Here is a 12,360-nt window from a genome sequence, read left to right as displayed (position 1 = left end):
TTTTGGAACCTGTGGAATAAAGGGATATGAATATATAATGTGTCATTCTTTGGATAATACTCCTCCTCCATATTAGAGGTGTCCTGCCAGCACAGGGACTACTGTATTACCAGTCACTGTCTCCGAGTGGTCAGCGACAACGACAAGAACATCATCTAGGCATGTCCTACATTTAGACACGTGTGGGCAGGAGAGGCTTTTTTCTGCATTGTATTAAATCTCTACCTGATTATAATACCCTGTTTTCATTTTTTCCTAAAAATAACTTGAGTATACATGGTCTTTAACTTCTTGTTACTGGGCACTTAAATCCCCCTCCCTGCCCAGACCAATTTTTAGCTTTCAGCGCTGTCACACTTTGACATTTGCGCGGTCATCCTACACTCAAATGAAATTTTTATAATTTTTTTCACACAAATATAGCTTTCTTTTGGTGGTATTTAATCACCACTGGGGTTTTTATTTTTTTTTTTCTAAACAAACAAAAAAAGACAGAAATTTTTGAAAAAAAAAACGTTTCATAGTTTGTTATAAAATTTTGCAAACGGGTAATTTTTCTCCTTCATTGATATTCGCTGATGAGGCTGCACCGATAGGCACAGATAAGGTGACACTGATAGGCACTGATGGATGTCACTGATGGGCACTGGTAGGTGGCAAAGATTGGCACTGGTAGGTGGTATTTATAGGCAGCACTGGTGATGAGGCACTGATTGGTGACATTTATAGGTGGTACTGTGGGCACTGATAGGTGACACTGTGGGCAATGATGGGTGGTACTGTGGGCACTGGTAGGTGGGCACAGAAGCCTCTGCAGAGGCTCTCCACGATCAGGACTGATGTCCATCTCACAGCCGCCGGTGATCGGCTTTTTTTTTTTCTCACGCTACCAGCGTGAGGAGAAAAATTAGCCAATTGCCGTCTCTGTTTACATCACATGATCAGCTGTTATTGTCTGACAGCTGATCACATGGTAAGGGGTCAGGATCATAGACTCACTGATCACAGGGCGCTTATGGACGCCCTCCCGGCAAATTAGGTCTGCGCTGCAGCGGTCTTTCGGCTATAGCAGGGACGGGAGGTGGTTAACATTCCAAAGGGTTGACACAAAAGCATACAAACAAAATGGCTTCTCTGTGAGGGTTTCTGTTTTTATTATCCAGCTGTAGTGGGGGTGTACCAAGTCACATCACTAAAAGGTTAGTTCACCTTTACCAAAAAAAAAAAAAAAAAAAACTGCCTATGCATATAAAGGGCATCTGTAGATAAAAGCAAATGTGCATCTTTGACCAGCAACGCCCCATCCATTAGGGGCACCCGGGCGCCGCCCCCTCTCTCCAGGCCACCCCCTATATGCAATGGATAGATTCATGCATAGCTATCTACGGCCACCGCGGCCACCCCCTATTCATGTGTCCGGCTCCTTTCAGGGCACCGGGAGCATAAATTACAGCAGCCAGGGTTTTTTTTTTTTTTTTTTTAAGCACCTGATTAGAGCCAGAGGCTCTAATAGGCTTCAAAATAGGGTGGGCTCGTGGTCGCAGAGAGTGCGACCGGACCCAGGTGTGTTAAAACAGCGAATTAATATTTACTGTTGAAACACTGATCCTCAATCCGGCCATCAGAAGCAGGTGTGAGACCGTTTTCCGATTGGCCAAAAAGAGAAGACTCCCGATTGGCCGCCGTGGAGCAGGGATAAAATGGAGGTCGCCGTGGAGAGCAGGAGAACAGGAGGCCGCCGTGGGTGATGTGGGGAGTGCTACCTACCGACCGGTCACCACTGGCTTTGACCAGAGTTGGATAATATATGCAGAATGTGGCAAGTATAAAACACTGTTAAATGGTACCTACGTCCTAAAATATCTGAAGAGAAGGTATTGGGTTGAGGCTATCATGGACTTTCATGGTACCATACAAAGGCTTTACACACACAGCGTAAGTATAAAAATATAATTTATTACAAAAGTTAATAACCTAAAAGCGACATACAAATAAAGAAAAAAGTATGTGTCATTGTGAGACACTCACTAAATCTATAAAGTCACAGATGCAGTGACTCCAAAGGGTTAGCACTTTCAAGTTAAATTATCTGTATATCTAACGCTCAACATGTTTCGCAGATGAGCTTCCGCTTCTTCAGGACCTTAATGTATATTATAGAGCAAGCATCAACTTTACTTCTATAAACAAGAAAAAAAAGAGACAGTTATAACATTCACAAATGTGACAAAATGTATACTGATTCAGGTACAGGTAGCAGTCTGTGAATTTGTGAAAGTCCATGATAGCCTCAACCCAATACCTTCTCTTCAAAGTTGGATAAAGCCATCTCCATAGGTGTAGACCATTTACGTAATGTACCTCTGGCTGAAAAACTCCCAGAGAAGGCATCATTCCATCCTGCCTTGTTGCTAAGGCGTTACTAAGAGACTCCCAGCTGTTACTGCTCACCTCCACCATCATAAGAGCAAGCCCTTTCTCTGATTCAAACACCTATCTCTCATGCACTTTCTCTCCCCAGGTGTGGTAGCTCGGAGCTAAGTGTTTGGGATCTTGCTCCTGTGATAGTGGGGGTGAGCAGTTGGGAGTCTCTTAGTAATGTCCTAGTAACAAGGCAGGATGGGATGATGATATCTTTGCGAGTTTTTCAGGCTTTGGGAGATATGTATACACCTATAAGCAGGGCTTTTTTTCGCAAACAATAGGTGCTGGAACTCAACCACGACCCCCCACACACACCCTCCAAATCACATCCAATAGTGGGTGTGGTCATATTTCACAAACAGTAGAAGGGTCTTAAAGGGGCATTAAATATCAGGATTGTATTACACACAGAGTGCAGAGCCGTCACTTGTAAACACAGAAACCAGACTTCTGTGTTTACAAGTGATTGTGGTGAGCAGGCACCAAAGGGTCTGAGCCAGAGGTGGTGGAACTGAGTTCCACCAAGTTCCCCCTGAAAAAAGCCCTGCCTATAAGTAAGGGCATTATTCAACTTTAGTCAGAGCTGCACGGTTTGTTTTTATCTACAGGTGCCTGCATAATTCGTTTTTTTTTTTTTGGTAAAGGTGTATTAACTCTTTAAGGATTTGAAGCTTACTATGTAACTATGAAGCACCCTTAAAGAGACCCTGTCAAAAATAAACCTTTCCTTCCCTGGGAGGAAAATGGAAGTGTACATATCTCCTTCAGCTGGTCTTTGTCCTTAGTCCCACCTTTTAGTGTTGCAACCTCTGTCAGTCTCTTGTCTGTGTGGTCCTTTGTTGATCCCTATGCCAGTGCTGGGTCCTCTGGTGATGTAGGGGTCTTGGGATGTAACAACATGCAGTGAGGGATGCAGACATCCAACACTGAGGAAGATGGAATATGAAAGGCACTGGAGGCTTTTACAAGCTGGGAGTGTTTTTTATTTCAGCCTATAAAATCACCTCTATGTAAACCTATCTGTCCAGAGATTGCACCTGCCCAGCGTGCCTTGTTGCTAGGTCGTTGCTAAGACACTCCCAACTGTTAATGCTCACCTCTGCCATCACAGGAGCAAGCTCTTTCTTTGAATCAAACCCCCTCGTGTGGGCTCTCTCTCCTCCATCACAGTAGGTCAGTGATGCTGCTTTGTGAGACATAGTAAATCAGGCATGTACGGGCATTTGAGAGTTTGTTCATGCGATGGTGTGGGTCAGCAATAACAGCTGGGAGTGTCTTAGTAATGTCCTAGGAACAAGGCACAATGGGTGAATGCCATCTCTGGGAATTTTCCAGTCAGGCTTTGGGAGGTACATAGATGGCCTACACCTATAGCAAGGGCATTATCCAACTTTAGTCGTTTGTTTTTATCTACAGGTGCCCCATAGCTGCACAGGCAGTTTTTTGGTAAAGATGAACTAACCCTTATGCCGTGTACACACGGTCGGACTTTTCGACTGGACTGGTCCGACAAGACTTTCCAGCGTACTTTCAACGGATTTCCGACGGACTTTCTAATGAACGGACTTGGCTACACACGATCACACCAAAGTCCGACGGATTCGTACCTGATGACGTATACCGGACTTAAATAAGGAAGTTCATAGCCAGTAGCCAATAGCTGCCTTAGCGTCGGTTTTTGTCCGTCGGACTAGCATACAGACGAGCGGATTTCTGGGTCCGGCGGAGTTACGATGTAAAGATTTGAAGCAAGTTCCAAATCTAAAGTCCGTCAGATTTGCGACTGGAAAAGTCCGCTGAAGGTCCGGTGAAGCCCACACACGATCGGATTGTCCGCCAGCTTTGGTCCGTCGGACCAGTCCGGTCAAAAAGTCCGACCGTGTGTACGCTGCATTAGGGCTGCATTCGCACTTTCACATAGCAGGAATAAGCGGTCTCGCTTGCGATTAGTTTGAGCGATTTTTAACGTGTTGCATTGTGCCAGCTTATTTACTTAAATGGGCAATCCAATGCGCTATTGTCGCCTGAAAAGAAGCTCCCTGCGATTTTATTTCCGCGTGATCCTGTAGTGACAATCGCGGCAGAATGGCATTGTGTATGGGGTGCAAGTAAAGAATAATGGCACCCACGATTCCAAATCGCAAAGTGTGAATGGAGCCTAAAAGTCAAAATCCGAGCACAAGGACCTCTCTGTCATGCAGGCATACTTCTATCTCTTGCAAATCAATTGGTTTACAAGATTTCTGCTGTGCTGTCACTCCAAATATATGCATATCTCATAGACCCGTACGCTATGGTCATGTCCCCGCCCCCCTCTCCTCCAGGCTTTTATGCAAAACAGAGCCCGGGGTTGTGTGTTTTCTGAATAGTAGCAAGATTAGCAAGCCCCCGCCATTACTGTTCGCCCCCCACTATCACAGGTACAAAGCAAAGCCCTCTCTCCAGTCCTGAGCTCAGCAATGCTGCAACTGAGGAGATAGTGAACTGCGTATGTGCCGGGGTTTGAAATCTCGCTCCTGTGATGGCCGGAGGTGGGCAGTAACAGCTTGGAGCTTCTGGGCAACGTGCTAGCAACAAAGCAGGACAAATAATTAAAGCATAACTAAGGGCAGAAGGAGGAGAGAGATTAGAACCCCTGTCAGGTTTTTATTGCTGTCTGTGCCCCCATTGGGGAGATTCACCCTCTCTCTTTGTCCTGTTTACTATTATAATGGTGAATTATGAAAATGAAAGGTAAAGAAAATCCCACATTTTGGGTTGTCCCACAGATAAGTTATCGAGGGGAAAACTTCCAATGGGGACGCTAGTTCTGCTGACTTGGGAGCCCCTAATAAATTCCCTTAAAGCAGAGCTCCACCCAGAAGGCATAGCTCCCAACTGTCCCTGATTTGAAGCAATGTCCTGCTGTCCCTCTTTCCCCTTCCGTGTCCCTCATTTTGGTCTGATCTATATAGTTGTATATAAAATGCACTTTTTATCTTTCAAAAAGTGTTTCCCAGTGCTAAACCTTTCATCCATATTTTAAATTGCTTTCTAAATTTTAAAAGACAATATAAAGGAATAGTAGTGGTAAAAAAAAAAGCACTTGTGGATTTAATAAACCTTTTCTTTTGTCAATTCTCCTTTAAGGGGGTGTGACAGGGGGCATGTCCTCTGCCTAGATACATTTGCTAATTTGCTAGTAGGTGTCCCTCATTCCCATCTCAAAATGTTGTGAGGTGTGCAAAAGGGGAAGCTCCACTTATCTGCCTCCCCCCCCCCCCCCGAAAGGTGCCAAATGCGGCACCTTTCGGGGGGGGGGGGTTGGTGGTTACCTGGTTTTGACAGGCACCCCCTCCAACTTGCAGGTGAGTTCGTCCGTAAACTCAGCTGGATTTCCTCCTACTTCCTGTTTTGGTTACGGGACAGGAAATGAAGGTAAATCTCCCCTATGAGACACAGATGGCAAAAAGTAAACTTACACTGGTTACTGTATAACCCTAACTCTATCCAAAATGAAAAAAAGATTTGCTTATAGTTCTAATTTAATAAACACAACTGGATAGTTTGGGCTGCTAGAATGGAGGGCTGTATAGGAAGGATTTATTTGGCACAGTTTATTATAAATAATATATATAGTAACATTTCCATAGTCTCAGACAAGGCCCAAGTATTTTCTGAGGAAGGCATTAAATCTGAGGTGTTTCCTATATCTTCTATCTCACTGCTTTTGACAAACACAATGTTATAAAAGTATATAACAGTGAACTATGGCTGGCATTTTACCTCAGAGTGTATAAATAAATTATAATTGAATATAAACTCTGGAAAGGAATGTATTCCAGAGGCAGAGGGCTGTTTGTACTCAGAGCCAACACTAGAGGGCATGCATGTGACAGAGGAAGAAGAGTCATGTGTGCAGGTGAGAGGCAGCGGCCATGTTTTTGTAGCCTATTGTTGATTCAGAGAAGTTTCAGTGGAGTGGAGTGGCGCCAGAATCTTCCTGTGGTGTGAGGCTGAAAAGTGTGTTCAATGAGGAGGTAATAATAATAATTTTCTTATTATGAAAGAAGGGGGTCCCAGCACCTTGTGTGGATTGGATGGGGGGATCATGTGACATCAACAAATCCTCATCTTCTGCTGTCCTCTGATGTGTAGGACATTAGAGTGTCAGCTCTGCTGGTACTGCAGATGGTGCTGGGGGGCGTGTTATAGAGATACGAGTTGCTGTGTAATTATCATAATAATATTTGTATTTTCAGCGCTGTAAAGAAAGTGAGCGTGCGGTGGAACATTTTATAGCTGATCGATTATTCTGTTTTTAGGACTTAGAAGAACATGAGGATCTCTACAAGGACGTCATGATGGAGAACGGGCCGCCTCTCACATCACCGGGTAAGAGGAGACTTTCATTTCTTGTAATAGAGAGAAGAGTATATTGAGGATCCAAAGAGGTAAACGAAAAATCCTGGACAGCCGCACGCAAAAGAAATCTTCGATCTTTATTTAAATATGATCATAAAAATACATGCCACAGCATCACAAAGCAGGAACGCTGACGTGTTTCACACTGTAGTCAGTGCTTAATCATGTGCTATGATTAAGCACTGACTACAGTGTGAAACGCGTCAGCTTTCCTGCTTTGTGATGCTGTTGCATGTGTTTTTATGATCATATTTAAATAAAGATCGAAGATTTCTTTTGAGTGCGGCTGTCCATGATTTTTCGTTTATCTCTTAACTACCAGCATTGCCTGCACCTGTTACTTCCAGCATGGAGAAAATGTTTGTTCCTCACAGACCTCTTTCAGAGCGGTGATATCTCTCTCTCTCTGCTACTTCTGGACTTTGCTCATATATTGAGGATCCACCTAGACCAATGTTCTTCAACCTTTTTTCAGTCAATTCTTCAACCTTTATAATTGGGGCACACCAGTCTGGGGGATCATTCACACACAAATTGCGCCCCACCAAAATGCATGGTATTGCAGTATTAGTGGCCCTAGTCACAAGGATAATCATGCATTAAACAATTCTCTTGGACACTTCCTTGTTGATCCATGGTGTGATGGCAAACATTTTCCTTGTGACGTCTGAACCAGTTCCCAGCTGGTTGTTTCTGCAGCACCCAATCCCTTAAGAGCTTTTCCAGGAACGTGTGCGATGGGAATATGGAGTACTATTAGTGGCCGTAGTGGTAAACCCAAATGAAAATTCCAGGGCAGAAACCGAAAATTCAGGATGCACTTAAACCGAAACAGAAATGGACAGTTTATTTTATTTATTTTTTAATTAAATGTATATAATGTGGCATTTTTGCATTGAAGTCAATGGGACGCAATTTTGCATTGAGGTCAGTAGAGGGCGCTTTTGCATTGAAGTCAAGGGGACGCGATTTTGCATTGAAATCAACATGGGGTGTTTTTGCATTGAAGTCAATGGGTCACAATTTTGCATTGAAATCGATGGATCACAATTTTGCATTGAAGTCAATGGATCACAATTTTGCATTGAAGTCAATGGATCACAATTTTGCATTGAAGTCAATGGGTCACAATTTTGCATTGAAGTCAATGGGTCACAGTTTTTCATTGAAGTCAATGGGTCACAGTTTTTCATTGAAGTCAATGGGACACGATTTTGCATGGAAGGCAATAGGGGGCATTTTTGCCATGAAATCAATATGGGGTGTTTTTGCATTGAAGTCATTGGGATGCGATTTTGCATTGAAGCCAATGGGACGCAATTTTGCATTGCAATCAGTAGGGGGCGTGTTTGCAATTAAGTCAATGGGACGCAATTTTAAATTGAAGTCAATAGGGGACATTTTTGCATTAAAGTTAAAGTAGAGCTATGGGCAAAACTTTTTTTTTTTCAATTTGGATAGCGTAAGGGAGGGTTATAATCCCTGTCAGATTTTTTTTCCCCCTCATCTGTGTCCCATTGCGGAGATTTGTTTCCCTTCACTTCCTGTTTCTTAGTCAAACAGGAAATTAGAGGAAATCCCTGCAAATTAGGGGAACTCCTTGGGGCCCCCCAGGTTACCAGAACTAGTGTCCCCATTGGAAGGTTTCCCCTCTATTACTTTTCTGGAGACAACCCAAAATTTTAGATTTTCTTTTACTTTCACTTTCAATGATAATGGTAAACAGGACAAGTAGAGAGGGCGTATTTCCCTTACTATGGGGACACAGACAGCATGAAAAGATGATTAGTGAAGCTCCTTGTAAGAGCCGGTTCACACGGGGGCGACTTGTCAGGCGACCTAGCCGCCTGACAAGTCGCCTCCCGTTCTGTACAATGGAACCATTCTAATCGTAGCGACGCAAGTCGCTCCGACTTAGAAAAAAGGTTCCTGTACTACTTTGGGGGCGACTTGCATAGACTTCTATACAGAAGTCGTTTTGCAAGTCGCCGTGGCAGTCGTGTGCAGGTCGCCTCGGTGAAGCGACCTGCAAGTCGTGCCGCTTCTAGTGTGAACCGGCTCTAAGGATTATGAAACTCCTCCAGAGATCAGCACAGGTGAGTAATAAACACTAAATCCAGAGAAGAGTCCCAGATTCTCCTTGTTCAGTCACTACAACAATCTCTTCTTCTCCCCCCTCCTCTATCAGTAGACAGTAATGGGGAGACAGTATGTGTCCAGTGGGGGAGTCAGGAGACATCAGCCTCTATTAGACTCCGGCTCTCCTCCTCCCATCATGTCATTGTGTGTTACCAGTCAAGAGACGTGACCAGTCTCCCCCACACACACACTCTCTGGGGTCTCTCATACATCTCAGTACAGGGGGCTTCACTCTCATCTTTATTCACAGACACCAGAGAGACATCAGAGTTGCTCAGAGAAGCAACCAAGTTGAGAAGAAGGCAGATGGACAAATGCAGAATAAAGAGAAGAAAATCTCTCCAGAGGTCAGCACAGGTGAGTAATAAACACCAAATCCAGAAGAGAGTCCCAGAACATGTCACGGGAAGTTGGAGGGCGTGATGTCATCAACCCATCTTAGCCAATCGGAGAAAGCTTTGTATTCATTCACAGAATACAAAGCTTCCTATGAATGGCTAAACGCCGCTCAAACCGACTATGCATTGTTCTGGGTGTGAGACAGAAATTCTCTGTCTCATAGCCGGAAGCTAGCACTGTGTAACTGAAGCAGTACTTACAGTACGTACAGTGCTTAGAGCCAGTGAAGGAAATACTTAGTTTAGGCCAGCTTGATCCAAACAAACTATTTAAAGTCACAGAAAACCTGGAGATCAGGTTTAAAAATCAACCTTCCAAGCTGCATGAATACATTCCTGACATGTCACAGTATACAGTATAGATAACAGTACAGGTACTGTAAAGATAAACTGTATAGATACAAAAAAAAATCATTTCACCTTCAAAAACCCCTTCTTGAGTTGTGGGCAGGAAGTGACATTTCCAGTTTGCACTCCTCCATTGATCACTCAGACTGTACATTGTAACTTAGTAGCAGAGTGGGAAACTGCAGTGGGGGCTGATTTATGTCAGACATTTGTGACATAGCCACTTCAATACCATGTTACAGCGCGGTCATCCAGTTCTGGAAATGTATCCTTCCAGAACCCTGACCCCTGCATGCTCTATGGGGTGCACATCGAGTGTGCTCTGTGACCGCTGTGTCCTTTGTGGACACAGCGGATCACAGATTGGTGTATAGTGCCAATCACAGCGGGCCTTTACCATGTGATCAGCTGTGTCTAATAACAGCTGATCACATGTAAAGAGACTTGACAGTTATTGGCAGTCCTTTCCTCATACACTGTGTCTGTGTGGGGAAAGGAGAGGCTGTCAGCACATTGTTTACACTGATAATCAGGGCACTAATCATCAGTGCAGCCTCATCAGTGCAGCTTGCCAGTGTAGCCTCATCAGTGCAGCTTTTCAGTGTTGCCTCAGTGCCCATCAGTGCAGCTTGTCAGTGTAGCCTCATCAGTGCAGCTTGTCAGTGTAGCCTCATCAGTGCCCATTAGTGCACCTCGTCAGTGTAGCCTCATCAGTGCAGCTTGTCAGTGTAGCCTCATCAGTGCAGCTTGTCAGTGTAGCCTCATCAGTGCAGCTTGTCAGTGTTGCCTCATCAGTGCAGCTTTTCAGTGTTGCCTCATCAGTGCAGCTTGTCAGTGTAGCCTCATTAGTGACCATCAGTGCAGCTTGTCAGTGTTGCCTCATCAGTGCAGCTTGTCAGTGTTGCCTCATCAGTGCAGCTTGTCAGTGTAGCCTCATCAGTGCAGCTTGTCAGTGTTGCCTCATCAGTGCAGCTTGTCAGTGTTGCCTCATCAGTGCAGCTTGTCAGTGTTGCCTCATCAGTGCACCTTGTCAGTGTAGCCTCATCAGTGCCCATCAGTGCAGCTTGTCAGTGTTGCCTCATCAGTGCAGCCCCTTTAGCGCACATCAGTGTAGAAGAAAAATTACTTATTTGCAAAATTGCATAGCAGAAACTTTAAAAAGTTTTTTTGTTTTGTTTAAAAAAAAACCCAGTGATGATTAAATATCACTAAAAGAAAGCTCTATCTGTCACAAAAAAATGATAAAAATGTCATATGGATACAGTGTTGCATGACCGCACAATTTTCATTCAAATTGTGACAGCGCTGAAACCTAAAAATTGGCCTGGGCAGGAGTGAAAGTGGCCGGTATTGAAATGGTTAAAAAAAAAAAAACTTCAAATTTGGCTATATTGGTGGCAAGTGTGACATGTGACATCCAACCTTTTTCATTTCCTTTCACTTCTTATTTTACGCAGACGCAGAAATGCATCCTCAACAGAACAATCAAAGCTGATGGCAAAGCATCCAGTTTTTTATCATCTGTTCCCTCTACAAATGTAAGGGGGATCCCTGATCAATCACAAGCTATCACCCAGAATACAGCTCCGAGCAGTGGTGGAATACTCTCATGTTATGAGTGCAGGAAAAGCTTCAGCAACATAAAGGAACTCCTCTCCCACCAGAGAACCCACAGAAAGAAAAAGTCCTATACTTGCCCTGAATGCGGGAAAATTTTTGCTTTTCAGACACCTCTCAAAGTGCACCTGAGAAGTCACACCGGAGAGAAGCCATATTCCTGTCCCGAGTGCGGGAAAAATTATAAAAAAAAAAAGTATGCTTTGGGTCACTTATGCTGGAAGACCCATCTTCAGTGTTCTGGCTGAGGGAACTAGGTTCTCATCCAAGATTTTACAAAACATAGCCCCATTCACTGGCCCCTCAATGAGGCAAAGTCAGCCTGTACCTGTAGCAGAGAAACAGCCCCAAAGCATCATGTTTCCACCTTTGTGCTTGACTGTAGGGATGGTGTTCTTTAGGGTCAGTCAGAATTTTCTTCCTCCAAACACAGCGAGTCAAGTTAATGCCAAAGAGCTACATTTTGGTCTCATCTGACCACAGCACGTTTTCCCCATCCTTCTCTGTTAATTTAGATAGATGTTCATTGGCAAACTTCAGATAGGTCTGTACATGTGCCTTCTTGAGGAGGGGGACTTTGCGGGCACCGCAGGATTTCAATCCATGGTGGCGTATTGTGTTACCAAAGGTTTGTTTGGTGACTGTGGTCCCAACTGCCTTGAGATCATTCACAAGCTCCTCCCATGTAGTTCTGGGCTGATCTCTCACTTTTCTCATGATCATCATTACCCCATGAGGTGAAACCTTGCATGCAGCTCCAGGCGGAGGGCGATTGATGGCTACTTTGTATTTCTTCCATTTGCGAATAATCGCTCCAACAGTTGTCTCCTTCTCTCCAAGCTTCTTGCTGATGTTTTTGCCCATTCCAGCCTTGTGCAGGTCTACAATCTTGTCCCTGAGGTCCTTTAACAGCTCTTTGGTCTTGTCCATGATGGTGAGGTTTGAATGGAAGAAAGATTCTGTGGACAGGTGTCTTTTATACACATAACAAGTTATTGTTAGGAGCACCTTCTTAAATTGACAGGACTAA

The 12,360-nt window shown here is 44.2% G+C and overlaps 1 protein-coding gene and 1 long non-coding RNA gene across 2 annotated transcripts in view; one reads left to right on the top strand and one right to left on the bottom strand.

Moving 5' to 3' along the window:
• Positions 1 to 12,360, bottom strand: part of LOC141106756 (uncharacterized) — a 171,238-nt gene that overhangs the window by 99,223 nt on the left and 59,655 nt on the right. The window lies entirely within an intron of this gene.
• LOC141104672 (uncharacterized) lies at positions 6,186 to 9,322 on the top strand. Its single transcript, XR_012235497.1, has 3 exons — positions 6,186 to 6,443; positions 6,729 to 6,798; positions 9,218 to 9,322. It is a non-coding gene; the product is annotated as an uncharacterized lncRNA (long non-coding RNA).

The sequence above is a fragment of the Aquarana catesbeiana genome, linkage group LG08 (genome assembly GCF_042186555.1).
Source record: "Aquarana catesbeiana isolate 2022-GZ linkage group LG08, ASM4218655v1, whole genome shotgun sequence".
Lineage (NCBI taxonomy): Eukaryota > Metazoa > Chordata > Amphibia > Anura > Ranidae > Aquarana > Aquarana catesbeiana.
Note: the sequence above shows the minus strand (reverse complement) of the source record. Positions and strands in the feature narration are given on the sequence as shown.